Source organism: Mycteria americana, chromosome Z (assembly GCF_035582795.1).
Source record: "Mycteria americana isolate JAX WOST 10 ecotype Jacksonville Zoo and Gardens chromosome Z, USCA_MyAme_1.0, whole genome shotgun sequence".
NCBI classification, from domain to species: Eukaryota; Metazoa; Chordata; class Aves; order Ciconiiformes; family Ciconiidae; genus Mycteria; species Mycteria americana.
This window is the reverse complement of record NC_134396.1, coordinates 15140966-15159319: the sequence shown is the minus strand read 5'-3', so window position 1 is coordinate 15159319 and position 18354 is coordinate 15140966. Positions and strand designations below refer to the sequence as shown.

General features: G+C 47.1%; 1 protein-coding gene across 2 annotated transcripts in view; it reads right to left on the bottom strand.

Moving 5' to 3' along the window:
* The window catches only part of IPO11 (importin 11), a 268429-nt gene extending 254060 nt beyond the window's left edge, over positions 1–14369 (bottom strand). For both annotated transcript variants that reach the window (XM_075527093.1, XM_075527095.1), the window contains exon 1: positions 14366–14369. The gene's annotated coding sequence lies outside the window, so the exon portion shown is untranslated. The remainder of the gene's footprint in view (positions 1–14365) is intronic.
* Between the last annotated feature and the right edge of the window lie 3985 nt (positions 14370–18354).

Sequence of the window (18354 nt, the reverse complement as noted above, 5' to 3'; positions counted from 1 at the left end):
TCTGCTCTGCCTCCACAGAGCTGGGAGATCTGGCATTGCCGGATGAGGAGCTGCCATGTTCAATCAGACTCAAGGTCCGTCTAGGCTCAGACTCCATCTTTAATTATGGCTGATATCAGGTTTTCAGGAGAGGCTGTAGGAATCTTTTAGCTATGGGATCTGTATGTGAGATGAGAGATCCTGCTCGCTAGCAGTCAGGCCTGGAAAGCACGGTTTAGCATTCTCTAAAAATATGCTTGTCGTCAGTGGTTGTGGCTATCCCGGATAGTCTAATATCCATGTGCCACCAAATCTCACTTTGAACTGTATGTATTTCCTGATTCTGCTTTTTCTCCCTGTCATTGACACCGAAGTGTGCAAATATTGGCCTTACTGTTCTCTTCATGTGCGTTTTCCAGGACTGGTAAGAGCTAAAATGTGCCGAGTATTTCAGGACAGAGCCAGAGCCAGCAAGCTTGTAAATGTGTGTGTGTGTAAGAAATTCAGCTCCAGTTTTTAAAAATAAGGAATGCCATTCACCAGGAAGGCTCACCGCACCGCTCGGTGCAAGAGAAGTGGAAGAGCAGCCCTTATTCCCTTCTGCTGCCAGCCCCATACCTTCGCCCACGGGGAGCAGCCTGGTTACCTACCGACACCAGCTCTTAGGCGAGGCAAACCACTGTGAACCCCTTCACTAGTGGTGTGGAAAAACCCCATCCAGGCACCTTGCTGTTTGCTCTTATTTGTGCAAATGGGAGGAGGGCTTATGCTCCCTGCCTTCCCAGCCTTGCTTCCCAGCTGGGAGGAGGGAGGAAAGAGGAGGACGAAGATGGAGGGAGGAGGGAGCATAGGAAGCAATTACATGTGTTCAGCTGAAGGGTAACATTTACTCATCTTCCGCTTCGGTGCTACAGTCCTGTTGTGCCGTTTCCTCCCCCTTTTCATTAACTGAGGGCTAAAGCCAGAACTATTCAAGCACCGTCCTTGCTGTTTCAGTGACAAAACCACCATCTTGCCTCACACATGACAAGTGTCTGCCTTTTATTGCTGCTCATTTTTTCCTGCCAGAGCTCCCTCTGCAGCAGATATCCTTGGGGCACAGGGAGAGAGAGGCCCTTGTTGGTGCTGCACCTGCTCAAGTACCTGCGGATGGTACTGCACCAATTCATATTTAATAACTTGCAGTGGAAATTGTCACTTACTCTGCTGCAAGTGCATGGCACACCACGCAGAAAATCAAATCATTGCATGAGTGCCTGCTGCAGGTGGCACTGCGAGCCTTCCCTGCCTAGGTATTCCCACCCAAGGGGAAAAAATTGGAAGGAAACAGGCCATTCTTTCTAGCCATGGTTTGGGCCAAGGTCAGCCATTTTGTCTTAGTCTGTGTGTCTCAAGGCACTCTGAGCCTCAGGTTCTGCTTGCAAAGTGAATGAACTCAGGCCCTGACTGACCTACTAGCCTCAACGATGGCATGAATTGTGGTTAATGTCTTCCACAGTGAGGTCCTTCCCGCTTCTGCTCCTTCCCTCTTGTACCAAGACAAAACAGTCGCACCACTGCATGTCACAGCCAAGAAAAACAACTACAAATCTTGTGTGATGCAGAGCTCAAAGCAACTGTTGTGCAAGCTCTCCCATGGCTGCACCTTCAACCTCACCACGCTGCTCTCAGCCACCCCGCAGCTCCCTCCTGAAGGCAGGGTGGGCACACAAGGAAAATACTGTCATCACTTTAGTCACAGGGTGCATTTAGATAGCATGGTAAATGTCATAAGACTGGAAAGACAGAGTATTTCGGTACAGAGAGAGAGTGAGCGCGAGAAGTGTTTTCACGGGCTGCCAAGTGCTGAATCACAGCTGTGGATGTATCTGCTAAAAGCAGCTGGAGATCCTCCGCAGCCTGTGAGTGCCCCACGCGCACACACACACGTGCACATGCACACACACACACGTGCACATGCACACACACACACGTGCACATGCACACACGCTCACATGCACACGCACACACCTAGACACAGCCACCCCATGCCTGCTCGCTGTGCCTTTCAGCTCACCAACAGTAGAGCTGGGAGCATGGGAAGAGAGCGAGAAGCCACAGATGGGATGGCTGTGCCTTTATACCAAAGTGCAGAGAACGAGGTCTCTCTAAGAGCATCCCAGAACATCATTTCCCGAAGCAAGTAAGGTCCACGCTGCACACTGTGATAGCATCTTTGGGAAGAGACCTTGATGCATGCTGCAATCTTCCCAGTGCACATGCTAGATGTTTTTCTTAGGGGAATTGGTCCCTGCGTCCTTGTGCAAATGTAATTTCTCCCCCAGTCATGTAGCATGCAGTGTGGCATCAGCCACTCTTCAACCCCAAGTAGGTGGCATTTCAGGGCTCTTTCACTGGCTTGCTTTGGTTTGACAGGTGCCATGGAAAGGTAAGCTGCTGTGATGATGGTAGTGGTAGTAGTTGTTAGCTTTGCATGGCAGGTATTTTAAAGTCAGCCACATTCTCAGGCAGTTAGCAATTTTCTATCAGAGATGAAGACGTGAGAAGGCATCAGTCTGAGAAACTGCTAGATGCCTCAGCAAGGTGCTGGTGGCACAAAGTCACAGAGACAATTCTCCCCCAGGTACAAGAGGAGAAGACAAAGAGGGCAGATGCTGGTCACGTTGCTTCATGCGTGACCAGAAGGTGCTCAGTGACTTTGTTGATGGCTGAGGCAGAAGAACCTGTGCAGACCAGAGTCCTGCTTAGTGCAGTCACAGGGCTGGAATAAATGGCTTCCTTTTTTTTATTAAGGACTTTACTGTATTTAAAATAATCATCCCAGATAAGTGAAAAGTTGATAAGTGAGCTCAGGCTCCACTCTGCTTTGCAATAACTGAGCTGTGGATAATTACAAGATTACCCTGGGGGGCTGCTCCTTTTCTCAGATGGGTTTGAAAAGCCAAAGCTTCGTGACATGGTGCAATGACTTTTTCAGAGACACAAGGTTTGGGTCAGCCCTGCCTTGCTATTACCCATGCAGTCTGGTTATATGAGGGTCTATGTTTTAGTGGGAGGAAGGGAGGACAGCAAGGACACTGTCAAGTGTTACTGGCTGCCATGAGGCTTAGAGCTGTTAAGTTTCCTACAGTTCAGGTTTCAAACTATCTTTTATAAAGATGGCTATAAATAAAATAATAATTTATTCATACTGAAAGAGTGCATGGTAAGATAATTAAAATCTCCAAAGAGAGAGGCCAAGCTCATGAAAAAAGGGAAAAAAAATCAGGAAAAATCCAAGAGCGAGGTCTCAAACAGCAGATGAGAGAGAATTTCATCAGTCATCGTCAGCTGTTATTAACAATGAAACACCTCCCCCTGCTTCTGTCCTCCAGAAAGTTCATTCCACTCGCAGAAGCTTTCTGCTGAGATCGGGCATTTTTCTGGTCCTGAGGTTCCACCAGTTTTCCTCCCACCGCGGTCTCCTTTCGGGGCTGTGGCCCCGTAGAGCAGACAGGCGCTCCCGCTCCCCTCGGGGTGCTCTGCCGTGGCTTCGCCTCTGCTCGCCGGTCCTTGCTGCTGCTCGGGACTGGAAGGCACAGCCCGGTCCCCGGCCTCTCCGGCAGCACCGGCGCTTTCTGAGGCTGGCTCGTTCCCTCAGCTGGAGCCCTAAGCGAAACCCAGATGTCTCGACCCGGCCTCAAAAGGCTTTGCTCGTACCGCGAGCACGGGGCACTGCTCACGGCGGGACCTCCCGGCTCTGCCCCGGCTGCAGCCGCGTCCCACGGAGCGGGCACCCGCGGGCTCGGTGCCGGCGGCCCCGGGAGGGGCGGGGGGCCGGCGTGGGCCCCGCCAGCAGCCCGGTTCCACGGGAGGGCACTGTTGTTCCACAGAAATTGAGCAGCGGCAGCATTTATCTTTCTTTTAAAAAGGCAGTTTAGCTATGACAGGTAATTTGGCACATTTCTAGTTGAAATGTGCCAAATGATTTGGCAGATATTTCGCATACATCTGAAAATAGGAGCACCTGCTGCTGGCCTACAGGGAGGCTGGGGATGGGGGGAGGGCTTTTATTAGTTGCTAATTACAGGCCCTGTAACAAAACTCTTGTGCTGGACGTGCCAGCCGGCCCCTGCGAGGGAAGGACCGTCTTCCCAAAGACGTGCAGAACCACTCACTTTAAAATAATTTTCTCCTAGGGGCTGGCATCTTTTCAGCCATCTTGGGCGCCTCCATCACCTTGTGATGATGAGGAGCGCGATTGATCCAGGTTGTCAATCACACCGCCTGACTGCATGTGCACGACTGAATCGTGATGTGGCAGATACGAGCAGATCTGATGCACCAGGGATAGAGGAGGTTCATGAAAACTTTACCTCGTGGTCCGGGAACATCTCTTTCCTTTTTATGGACCCCCAAAGTGTCTGCTAAAGTCTAAGCTGAAGATAGAGAAGGATCTTGTCACTAACAAAAACTTCATTAAAGTATGTATAGACAGAATATAAAGGAATTTATGAGAGGACTTAATTGTGAGCGTACCAGGCTTCTGTAATTAAACCACCTGATTTCCCAGGATTCATCTTAGGCAAGATTTTCAGACTAGGAAAAGAACTACAGAGATTTTGGGGAGGTTGAAATAAGTGGTTGTAACATGAAACATATGTCAAATATGAATGAAAATGCCTTGAAATCTCTTTCTCCATGCCCATTTTCCTGATCAAGTGATCTTTTTGCTTTGAAAAATCAATTAAAAGTAGGACTTAACGCAGACAACAGTCTAGCCTACATGCGAATAATCACTTTGGCAACCATAATCATGTATATTGACCGAAAATAGTACCGGTGTCAGGCCAAACCCAGTACAGAATATGAATGCAATAACAGTTGACAGAGCAAGGCAGGGTTTGCTCCTTTCTTCCTCTCTACAAATCTACAGGACAGACAAATAGCCAAAGCTGCATTATGTTTTTAACCTAACAAACTGAACTTTCACATTTCTTGCTTTGAGTCACAGCTTTAGCTCTGTCTGAGGATCCTATCAGCTTCATGAATGGTTTGGAGGTACATCTGATTTTATCATAGCTCCTATCAGTGCAACCTTCAATGAAGTCTAATATTTTAAATTATAAATATTTATTAAAAAACAAACCAAAACCAAGAGTCAGCTGAACAGAACACAGGGGAAAAGGCAAGCAGCAAGACCAAGCGGTGAGGATGTGACTGTTTGTGACAAACAGTTACATCCCCCGTGCTCACGTATGGGGTCAGAGGATGGAGAGAGTCCCTGGGTGCAGCAGGCTGTGCAAGAGTCAAGACCCTGCAGTACCAAGCTGGAGTGTTATTTATGCTCGAAGATCAAAGGGGATCACTTCCAGTAGCATCCCTCATATTTTCATGCCACTTCTGTTCTTTGTAAATTACATGCTGACCCAAAATGCCTTCTGTGAATGTCTATAGAAGAAATCTAAAAAAAATTAAGATTTCCATCAAAGCAAGCAAGTATGCAAAATCGAATGGGGCATGTTTGCTCATTTTAAACATTTTTCCATCCATTGGTAATTACAAAGTCCTGTTCTGGCAAAGCCTTTGGCACTTTTAGCTCTCGGCCCAGCACAGATGGCATATTGAATCCTGGGGCAAAAGGGCTGCACTGGACATCTCTGGCTGCTCTGGGTGCCCCTCGGGGTGCAGGAGCTGGGCCTGGGGGTGCCCTGCCAGCCCCGGGCATCAGGCACCTCCTTGGGGATGGGGCTGAACCAGGGATGGGATGGGCAGGCACCGTAAGGGCTGGCATGCACTGCTGGCCCTGACAATGCCTGGTAGTTCCCCCTCTCTGCTCTCCCTTTTATCCAAAGAGCACTGAAAATCTGGGCCTATAAATATTTCAAACTGTGTGGTAGGAAACCAGGTGCAATTTCAGGCTGTAACAATTTAAAATGGTAATGCTCATTAGAAACCCTGTAACTCTTTTTAATAGTTTGAAAGGTTAAAAATAAGGGATTTGATGCTATCTACATGGAAAGAGACACTTCCTTCATTACTTTTACAAGTGGATTCAGAGTTTATGGAGTGTCAGGCCAGGCAAAGGCCTTGAGCCAGTCACAGAGGAGATGAAGAGCAGCCCTGGCCACGGGAGATGCATCTCCAGCCTGTCCAAACAAAACTCCTCTCTTGGTGCAAAGGGAATGGTTGGAGGAGTACAAGAAAATAAGTTCATTTTTAGTTCAATAATAGGCTGCTAAAAAAGTGCCACCATGTATATACAGTCACAGTCAGTATCACAGGCTTATTTAGTACAGGAGATCAAAAGAAGCAGTCTGCAGGCAGCAAAAAAATTCCCCTTGCTCTTGAGGTCATCCATATCTGAGTTGGAGTTTTGAGGGGACGGAATTCATTTCCAAAGCCCAAAGAACCAAAACTTGGATTTCTTTTCAAGTTTCATCTTGGGAGCAACCAAGCAACTATTGTTCAGACTCTTCTTCTCCCATAGGTAAGGTAGAAACTAACCTGCACTTGTAGCAGACAACACGTGGCAAGAAAAGACAGAGAGGAATGTTGTGTTGTAGCATGCAATAACATATGCTTTGGATAGCTATGTGCTGTGAGAATATAGTCCCAATTTAAAAACGATTAAGAGAGTGGGATGTAGAGAATAGCTCGACAGACAGAGGAGGACCATCAGATACCCACCACCAAGATAGCAGTTGCTGATGTACAATATAATGTAATTCATCTTTCTCTCCTTATGTTATATTATGGGGAAGGAAATTACTGTTTTTACAGTTGTGGACCTGGAATAAACATGAGCTGAATTATTGCTGATCTACACTATTAGGAAAGGAATTTCAAGCACCATTTTACAGTATTTTCAGTCTCTTCACCTAATGTAAAGGAATTTTTCTTAATTTTATACCTCACCTAACACCGAGGAGCTGGTGTTACTGATTGCACTGCTGAGAAAGGAGAGGACGGCAGAGGTGCACTACGCCTGCTCGGCTTCTTAATGATGATAATGTCAGTTTTCTCTGAAGTCTCCCAACCCATTAGGGTATCCAGAGCGCCCGCTTCATCCATTAGGAAGCCTTCAAACGCTATTCTCCTGTTAAACTTCAGCCATACCAATACAATTATTCCAAAAACCAGCAAATTTCTATCAGCACCTGAGGCAGTGCTACTCTATGAGTCTGAAAGAAAGTAGTACTCAGGGAAGCAGCAGCTGTGATCAGTGCCTGGCAGAGATCACTCGACCGGTGCAGGAAAATCCTCCGAGTTGCTTTGAACTTGGTTTCTACATGATGAACATAGGTTTGATCCAACACCCATAAAAATCCGTAGGGTTTTTATTTAATTTAATGGGAATATGATCAAATTCTAGGACAGCTGCACTGGGTTTGTATTGCTGGTAATTTATGATAAAGTATATGTCAGTTACTAATACAGTCTACTGCTCTTTGAATATATTCTGTTTCTTTTGTTTTATTTTTATTTCAGGGTTTCATAATGAACAGAAGATGACAAACGTTTCTGGGGAAGTTGAATGACAGAACTCTAAATATTTCTACTGTTATTTTTTAAACAATTGTTTTCACTCCACTTGGGAAACAGTGAATTAATTAAAATTATATCTTTATAATTATAGCATCTGAACAGGACTTGAGATTATGACCTTGAGACAGTCACAAGCACTCGGTCATCTGCACCATTTTATTCATTCCCTCTGCATTCTCTCTCAAGCAGAATTATACATTTTATTATTATTTTTCTTCTTGATAAAATCTCTAGACTGATAACAAAATAGCTAGAGAATAGTGCCTGCTGGAGTTTCGTAACTATTTTAATTTTCCTTCTCAGGATAAAGAGTGAAAAGTGGCATTGAATTAATCCATTCTTGAGAACATCTAAAAATTATAACGAGGACAAAGTGGTACAAAATGTATTCATTCTCACGACTTCTTCATGATTGTAACCAGAATAGCAAATGGCAAAATGTATTAATTCTTATAATAAAAATGTAATGAGGACAGAGGATGGTGCAAGATGAATTAATTGTAGTGGCAAACTTATAACTGTGAGGCATGGTCTTATTTGAATAACATACTGCAATTCTGTGTGCAACAAAAACTGCTGTAGAGGTACTAGAGAGATACTGATCTGGTCATGTTATTGTAGTGTAGTAGTTCCCTTTTTAGAAACAGGGTGGATTAATAGATGTTAAGGAATCATGAATCTGGTCCAATGTTTAGTAATCCTAATACTCTGCAACCTTGGTAGAGCTGAAACAAGGAAAAGTCTGCCTGAAGAGGAAAGGAAGTCCATAATAGTGGATGCCAGTAAAGAAAACACTGAACCTGGGGAAGAGGCAGTGGGATGGAACTGAGGGCCAGGCTGACCCTGTGGGTACTGCTGGTACCAGGAGCTACTCCAGCTTGAGGGCAAGAATTCACCATGGCTTGTGGCAGACTGGAATAGAACATCTATAACCCCCTTTTACTTGGGACAGGCTTCCAGGTGGCCTTACATCGCACTGAAAGGCAGGATTGGCCCAGGGGAAATGGTCAGTTTGTCCATGGGTTCAGCAACTATCTTCCTAGGTCTCCAGTGGAAGAAACAGTTGTGGTCTCCAACATCTTCCTTCCACTCTCACGGCATTTTTGCTCAGAGCAGCTCCAGGCAACAGTGTTCAAGCTATTTCACAGGAAACACCCACCTCTGCTTTAGCACAGCGTGGCACAAGGTGCAGCTCTGCCACGCAGTGCAGCACTGTGTCCGACAGATAGCTCTGGCTTGCCCCTGCACACACTGGGGTGCCTATGCACAAAGTGCAGCACCACACAGGCTGCTGTTGCTCCCACCGTGGGAGCTACCTGGCGTGGCATAGGACAGGGCTGTACAGCCACTACTGAAACCTCTCTCTTACTACTTAACCCATGATCCGTGTCACTCTGATGCACGCACACGTGCTGTTTCCGACCCCTGAGCTGGCTTGCAATGGTCATGACAATCCCACTGCACGTGCCGAGGAATCCCTGCCTGATCTCAGAGGTGGGCTTACTAGAAGGACCCCACATGTGCATGTGTTCCCAGCCACAAAAGACGGGAATGGCCATGGCTGGGCGGCTTCACACCCCACTGTGCAGCAACAGCCCTCAGCTGGGATGGTAACGCATGGATCTTCATTTCTTCTATCAATTGTATTTGTCAACAGTGCAAGGGAAACACCACCACGGTGAGGAAAGGGGCAATGTGGAGACTAAAGCTACTGTCATTTGCCTGGTGGGGTTGGGCGGGAGATCCTAGAATCATAATGAGTACAGGGATGAATCCCAAAAGAAACTATTTCCATGACAATTTATGAATCCATCACAGTCTTAAACCTCTCACAGGCTGTGCACAGCTATTACTCCATGAAGGAAAAGGAGTTTAAATTGTTGTCAGTGTCTCATTCTAAGAGTTTGGAAGATAAGAAGCACTTCTCACCCTGAACAGCGCAAGTGGAGTTTGTATGTGTGTGTATGTGTATCTATGTGGTTTATAATCTCGATCGGATGGTGATAAGAACCTTATGGCAAAGGTAATGGTGTTCTTATCACCACTGAATGGAAGACCAATTGGGCTTACTGTAAAAACCAAGTTATTCCTGCTTTTAGTGCTGTTTTGAAGAAAATCCTTAATGTTCAGCCACTTAAATGAAGCAGATAGCCTAGCTTTTAAAGATGGCTTAATGATAAAAGAGAGCTGGAAACTGGCTTACAGTTTCCCCGCAGGGCTCCCACTCTGCTAGTGTTGTAATGATCACTTTTCAGAGAGCTGGCCATCTCTAGCATTCAGCTCTGCTGCAGGAATGCCAATTGTAATTAAACATGTTAAAAATACTTTTCACAGCTTATTCAGGGTGACAAATACTTCCTGTTCTGCTAACCTGTGAAAATTAAGGCAGCTCTTCTCCCAGATTTTTCTTCCAAAGTACTGGTTTCATTTTAATGAGTTAGGAGAAGAACACTCTATTTTTGCAGAATTTTCTTCAACCTGTCCCATGCATTTCCACCAAGAAGGGAGACCTCATTGTCCCAGTTCTGTAGTGGGGGATACCAAGTCATTCTGCAGCCTGCTGACAGAGCCCACTCCTGCTCTCAGCTTGGCATCCAGCCGAGCCACTTTGTCCACAAGAATAACCTTTCCTACTTATCCATCACCCTGTCTATTGACAGGTAAAGGACACCTTTGTTGTGAAAATGATGCCAAGCATAAGGGCCAAATAATGAGAATAAAATAGTTAAGTAATGGTAAAAAGGGAGGAAACTCACCCAGCACTGACCAGGCTGTGAATAAAGGCTAAATTCCTTAGTGTGTAGTTAGTCAGCTGAAGTACAAGTGGCCGTACCACGCTCATGCTCAGCAGCAGAGTGGGCACGCATGCAGTGAAGGAAACCCTTGCTCTGCCTTCAGCCACAAATGGGAAGCACATGTGGGTCCTCTGTAGTGCATGTTGAGATGCACTATGGGCCACATCAGACATCAAGGTGTTCCCCAAGGCATTAACCCGATCTGCTCTACCAGGATGACCGGGCTGCACAGATTGACCGTCTAGCCTCCCTGCTTCACGTGAGGATTGATTTCATGACTCTCAAAGCAACTTTCCTAGGACAGTGCTTATTGTCTGCCTCTGAAACACACTTGCATTGTGGTGATGTGTAAACAGCTGGGAGATTGGCATATCATTCCTGCTAGACCTGTCGGACTCATGCATTGTATGACAAGACCATGACCATAAAGGCTGCTTTGATTCTGCTCCACTATACACATGGAAGTTCCTGTGACAATAGGGTTAAGTCCCCAGTCTTCATGCTTCAGAAACAGATCTTTACTTCTTTAAGCTGAAGGAGGTTTTTAAGCTGTTAGAAGCAGTGTGCATATGACATATGCCCAGTTTGCACGTCATCAACGAAGAGATGAGCAGATATGGCCATTTTTTATAATGTTACTTGTTCATGAATTATGATTTTGGCCTCATTATCTCTTCATTCACCACCCTCTAGTAAATTTTCCCAGTCAATGAAATTCTTGTATTCTCTGCACTGTGAGTTAATGAAATGAATCCGATGATGCGGCTGCCTGTGATAGCATCAGGCTGTCCGTGGTGTCCGTATTGGCCTCTCCCGTCCACTGTTCTAAGGTTAGGGAAAAAACTCAGCCTGCTTTACTACAGCTCATTAAGAAATTTAATTTTGGAATCACCCAGGGCAAAACCTATAATTTGTTTTTCAATTTATTTTTTTTTTGGTCAAAGAATGTCAGAATTGATATAAAGGCTGTCAGGTGTGAACATGGGTCAAAGTTTCAGAAATGAGATCTCATATCTGCTAACTTGAGAAGTTCCTCCTCAGCATTGCTCTCAGAAGCAATGGGGAACATTAACTGGTGCCATGCAGCATCACATTTTAGGAGGCTCTTAAAAGCTAACAGAAAGTCGCGAGTGATGTATAAAAATGAATACTGATGCAATCTGCTCACACAGTGGTTTTAGGATCCCCTGCTGATGCTCCCAGTGACTGCAGATTAAACCGTGAAGCAAGGTCTCAGGCCCTCCACACCTGGGGTGCAGACCTGTGCTTGTCAGCACGTTTACAAAGTTCTCATGTTTTTCTGAGGCAGTTTGGCTCATCACAATTGGTTTATAATCACCTGAGATGATACTTCATTTACAGTACCAGTGTAGCTATGAGAGAATTAATTTTCTCTCTGTGATAGCTGTTAGTGTAATTCATGCCTTGCTTTTAATTGCTGGATCAAGCTACTTAGTGTATTATTTCGTGCATCGTCCCACAACAGAGAAGTCCAGAAAGGTACCTGTATGCCTGGCTTGTCCAAAAAAAAAGGGTGACTCAAAGGTAATTTATTAAACAAAATTTTCTTCTGTCCTCAAAGTGTATTTTTAAGAGGCAGAGGGCCAAATTAATACAGTGTGTGAGTGAATGCAAATCCAGTAAAATGAAAAAGATTGTACCTGTTTACCTCCAGAATGACTGGCCATCTTGTCTCAGATAAATCGAGTGGCACTGCCTTTCTTTAATGAACACTGGCGTTAACATTAAAAGGGAAAATGCTGAAACACAGTTAAGACTTGGCATTTAGCCATCTTGCAGGACAGAGAACAAAGGACAGGATCTGCTGTCTCCTCTCGCTGGTGTCTCCGCTTTGTGCCAGTCCAGGCTCTCCCCCTCAGCCAGCAAGCACAAAGGTGAGCTTCAAGCTGCCCCCGAGCAAAGTTACATCCCACAAATGTCCTTGCTGCTGCTGCCATCTCCCATCCAGGCTGAAAAGATCTGTCCTGCCACTTACACCTGAGTATCAGCCAGCGTCACCGCTGGCATCAGAGCTGCTCTGACATGTGGGAGAGGGACGTCATGGGGTGAGGCCGGGAGGCGAGCCTACAGCGGGAAAAGGAGTGTGGCGCAGGCAGAGAAGACCTGTGCCACCTGTACCCCTGCTGTCCCGACCTGGCCCCCCCACCTGGGCCAGACCTGTCAGCCTGGGACCGCAGCAGGGACTGGGAGAAGGCATGGGTCCTCCTCTCCACCAGTCATGCCCCGTCCTCCCCGCTGTGTCAGGACAGGGTGAGTGGGTGGCATTTACTGTATCTACAGATCCCCTGTGCCCTGGGAGGATGCTCGCTGGGGTGGGGAATCCAAGCAACTGGCAGCATGCTGCTGCCAAGACCCCAAAGCACATGCGGCCGAAAGCTGGCGGGACATGCCGGCATGGCATTGCTCCTGCAATGGCAGCCTCTGCCCTTGGCCACTTAGGGCTTCAGGGCTTCACATGGAGAATTGTCCTGACCCAGCTCTTACGTTGTTGAGATGAAGCAGACACACTGCAGTGAGAGAGTCTGGTCCTTCATGACTCCTCCTTAGATAAATGCATTATACCTAAGCAGTTAATTAATTTTAGAATAACCTATTAAAGAGCATATGATGTATTCCCATCATAGCTAAATGTCATCTCCTGTAAAAACAAAGGTATTTCAGCAAATAAAAACCCTGTAAAAATAGCACTTGGGAAAGTATATTTTTAAACATCCAGTGATGTTTATTTTTGAAGTCCTGAAATTTAATTCATGTGTTGAATAAATACCCTTCAGATATTTTTCACATCACAAAGGGTAATATGTTCTCTTCTGTTCTTTTGCAACATCAGAAATAACTATGGCCATCCCTTCAGATGCTGATGGCTGCATGTTTCCCTGTAGGACAACGGGAGGGTGAAAACAGAAGAGGGAAAACACACGTCACGTCACAGCTCCCAAGAAGCATGTACCGCACTGTCTGTTTCAGCATTGCGACACACTGAGTTCAAAGCAAAGTGCGTTCATAACAAAGGGACATTTGTGATGAATTGTTGCCATAATGTGATACCATAAGGTTTGCCAGGATTGGTGTCAGGTCAGCAGCAGTCATCTTATAAAATACACCCCAGCTCTGGTGAGTATAGGAACTCTGTGTCTGTGAGCAGTTAAACGGTAGCTGTATGAGTATATAAAGATGCTGTTGCTGATGTAGAGCATTTGGGAAGCAGTAAATAAAGCGGTTCCTCTAATCCTTCCGCTTCCTAGGTAAATAATACAAAAAACCACTATGCGTAAGCAACGTTAAAAATGTTTGTGGCACCAGGAAGAAACGTAGCTTGACAGCAGGGATGTTTGCAAGAGGGGATGCAAAAGGAACTGTGAAAGGGAGGGAACGGGAAGCAGCTGTGCCAGCCACATCTTCAACGAGTCCGGTGAGGTCAATAGTGGCGGCTGTTCATATCCCCCAGAGCCCAAGCTGCTGCCTCATGGTCACCTCTCCAGAGCACGCTCCTAGGCAAAAATGGAAGCTGAATTGCACTGTGGGAGCACCATATCCTTCCTCTTTAGAAGCAGAGGCACCTCCACACTGTGCAGCCACAGAGCCACCAGCCAGCTTTGCTCAAGGTACTGCCGACGGTGTAGCTGGGGCACTGGAGGAGTCGGTGTGGCTTGCGAGATCCATGCAGGAGATGAGGGAATATCTGTGGGATTAAGCTGCGTTGACCTGCGTCCACCCACAACTGCAATGTTTGCAATAGCCAGACTGACTATTCTCAAGCTAGCTCAGGCCTGTCTGTACAAACTGCAGAACAGAAATAGCCTGCAGGCAGTTCTACTTTAAGGTATTTATCTGTCAGTATTTTCCAGCTTATAATCATACTGCAGAGTGAATAGCAGGTCTACTGGGTTGGCTAAATGGTCTTCCACATCACTGTCCCCCATTTCAATGTAAGTACATTATGACTTGGCACTACTTCTTATTGAAGACTGAAGAGACCAACTTTGACATAGAAGACCAAACAGAGGTACGAGCCACTAGTAGTTTTATTTGAGAGGTAATTTCTGTCTTTTGAATGGACAGGCAAAACAGCTCAGTAACCCTTACTGTCTAGGGGCAAACAGTGTCGGCCTTCTTCTCGAGACTCAAGGCCCTCTCACAGAAGACCACCCTCACCATCACACTATGTCCTCTTCATGATAGTCTCAGCAAAATACTCAGTACCGCTGGATGCAAAATCCAGCCTGGATTCATGATGAGAAAGACTGTACAGAGGGTGAGAACTGGTTAGGAGCAGGAGGAGAACAGTGAAATAGAGGGCTGTGGTAAAACTGGGCACTGGTGGAGACGGTGAGGCTGTGCTGCTGTTCTGCACCCTCCGATGTGAGTAATGGGCTAAAGTGTGGCCTCTTGGAGCCCAGGCAGGAGAATGGTCTAGTTTCTGTCATACTGGGCTGAAGCTGCTCAACATGTTCATCAATGGCCTAGATGGAGACCCAGAAAGCACCTCCCCACCCTAGCAAATTTGCACATGACACCAAATGCGGAAGAGTGACCTACACAGGGAACAGCAGCACTTCGTCCGGAAGCACCTTGATGTTCAGACAACTGAGGGTGTTAATCCAGAAGACACTAGAGGTTCAAGCCAGCAGCTGCCCCATGAGGCTTAGCCAGAGGAAGTGCAGGGTTTGGCCACCAGGCAGGACAACCCAAAGCATGGCATAACCAGAGAGTGACAGGCTGGGTCACCACCCTGCTGAAGAGGACCCAGGGACTTGTAGTGGGCTGCAGGCTGACCCAGCCAGGCACACTCACTGTGAACAAGGCCAGCTGCACACTGGGCTGCATTAGAAGGAGTGATACCTTTGGTCAAGGGATGCTTTTATTCCCCTCTACTGAGTGCTGGTGAGGTCTCACCAGGATAGAGCTCAGCTCAGGAAGGATTTGGAAATGTGGTCCAGGGAAGACTACCATGATGGACATGATTAAGGAGAGGCTTGGGGAGCTGGTGTTCAGTCATATGAAAAGGGGTCAAAGAGGTGACCTAATTCTTCTGGGTACCTAATTCTTCTCTGGGTACCCAGCCCCCTGAGTCGGAAGATAGGGATGGAGACCAGAATGGAGCCCCCATAATCCAGGGGGAAATGGTTAGTGACCTGCTGCACCACTTAGACACTCACAAGTCTATGGGGTCTGATGAGATCCACCCGAGAGTACTGAAGGAACTGGCAGATGTGCTCACCAACCCCCTTTCCATCATTTACCAGCAGTCCTGGCTAACTGGGGAGGTCCCAGCTGACTGGAGATTAGCAAATGTGACACCCATCTTCAAGAAGGGCCGGAAGGAGGACCCGGGGAACTACAGGCCTGTCAGCCTGACCTCAGTGCTGGGGAAGCTGATGGAGCAGATCATCCTGAGTGCCATCACACGGCATGTAGAGGATAACCAAGGGATCAAGCCCAGCCAGCATGGGTTTAGGAAAGGCAAGTCCTGCTTGACCAACCTGATCGCCTTCTACAACAAGATGACCCGCTTAGTGGATGAGAGGAAGGCTGTGGATGTTGTCTACCTAGACTTCAGTAAAGCCTTTGACACGGTTTCCCACAGCATTGTCCTGGAGAAACTGGCTGCTCATGGCTTGGATGGGTGTACTCTTCGCTGGGTAAAGAACTGGCTGGATGGCCGGGCCCAAAGAGTGGTGGTGAATGGAGTTTACTCCAGTTGGCGGCCGGTCACAAGCGGTGTTCCCCAGGGCTCTGTGTTGGGGCCAGTTCTGTTTAATATCTTTATCAATGATCTGGATGAAGGGATCGAGTGCACCCTCAGTAAGTTTGCAGATGACACCAAGTTGTGCGGGAGTGTTGATCTGCTTGAGGGTAGGAAGGCTCTGCAGAGGGACCTGGACAGGCTGGATCGATGGGCTGGGGCCAAGTGTATGGGGTTCAACAAGGCTGAGTGCAGGGTCCTGCACTTGGGTCACAACAACCCCATGCAACGCTACAGGCTTGGGGAAGAGTGGCTGGAAAGCTGCCAGGCAGAGAAGGACCTGGGGGTGCTGGTTGACAGCCACCTGAATATGAGCCAGCATTGTGCCCAGGTGGCCAAGAAAGCCAATGGCATCCTGGCTTGTATCAAAAATAGCGTGGCCAGCAGGTGTAGGGAAGTGATTGTGCCCCTGTACTCAGCACTGGTGAGGCCGCACCTCAAATACTGTGTTCAGTTTTGGGCGCCCCACTACAAGAGAGACATTGAGGTGCTGGAGCGTGTCCAGAGAAGGGCAACGAAGCTGGTGAAGGGTCTGGAGCACAAGTCTGATGAGGAGCGGCTGAGGGAACTGGGGTTGTTTAGCCTGGAGAAAAGGAGGCTGAGGGGAGACCTCATCGCTCTCTACAACTACCTGAAAGGAGGTTGTAGCGAGGTGGGGGTCGGTCTCTTCTCCCAGGTAACAAGTGATAGGACAAGAGGAAATGGCCTCAAGTTGCGCCAGGGGAGGTTTAGACTGGATATTAGGAAATTTTTCTTCACTGAAAGGGTTATCAAGCATTGGAGCAGGCTGCCCAGGGAAGTGGTTGAGTCGCCATCCCTGGAGGTATTTAAAGGACATTTGGATGAGGTGCTTAGAGACATGGTGTAGTGGTGGTCTTGGTAGTGTTAGGTTTATGGTTGGACTCGATGATCTTAAAGGTCTTTTCCAATCTATACGATTCTGTGATTCTGATAAACACCTACAACTACCCAAAAGGGACTTAAAAAGATGACAGAGCCAAACTTTTCCTAGAAGTGGAAGATGATACAGAAAGGGGCAATGCCTACAAACTGCACCTTGGGAAGGTCCGAGTGGGCATTAAGAAAATTGCTTTGCTACGTGAAGTGTGCAGTGCTGGAGCAGGTTATCCAGGGAGGCTGGAAATCCTCCTTGGAGGTTTTCAGACTGGAAGGAGTCGGAGATAATGGGTGGGTAAAATGCCATAAAAAGCAGGTCTACTGACAAAAAAGCATGAGAGTAATGTATTAGTGTTACTTCTTAAAATTCAGCTATGGAAAGCAGCTGTACTCGAAACAATTTTGCATGGCTCTGGAAGTGCACAGCAGGGATGCTGTACTCTAAGAAAAGCATGTGCACAGCAAGGAGTGCCATGTTGAGCAAGGTGAGGCTCTGTCATGGGTCCTTGTGCTGTGTAGAAGTGAATTGCCAGCTCCCTGCTGCCTCTTCTCCTCCTGCTCATGGGGAAGGGTAAAAAGGCACCTGAGGCAGGGAGAAAAGGGCAACCTTAATGAGAGTCAGCCTTGACTCAAGCTGCAAGATTTTTAATGAGGCATTGAGCATACGGTTCCCTCCTTCCATCGGGAAACAAGAAAGGCTTGTTGGCCATTCAGCAGCGCTCCACGTTCCTACCACCTTGCTGCAACCTGGGCAGAGCAAACCTCCTTGTGCCCCACAGTGATCAAACCTCTGCCCGGCAGGCAGTGAAGCAGCGGGGCCAGGGACCCACACCAGATCCATAGGGCATCATGTCCCATGCCGGTCAGCATTCTGCTCGGGGACCTTCTCCCATGTTTGAGGAGCATCACTGAGAGGTGTCTCAGCAACCCAGGGAGGGCATCGCCTACTCCTCATTTCCGAAACCTCTTCTTGCATCCTGCTGCACAGTTTGAGACCTAAAGAGTAAGCTTTGGGTGCCAGCTCATGTCTTTTTGGGGTTTTTACTGCTCAAGCACAGCATCTGACTGAAGCAAGGGGCTGAAGCAAGTCCTGCATCCTACCTGGGCTGTGAACAAACAGATGAGCTCAGTTTCCATTTGACAAATGCATCCATTCACTGGGGAGGGGGGTATTTTTCTAATCGGGGGAGCAAATCACCCATTACAGTATATTCTCCATGTCCCCAGGCCCACATATATTTTCCAGCAGCTCTCCTCAGCATTCCACATTATAAAATCAATCTCTATTTAAGTAAGAGGGGGATATTTATTTTTTAATTTTTTAATAATGTATTTTGTGATTTGTTACAGCTCTCAGTGTTGTATTATTCATTTATTGTGCCTATAGGG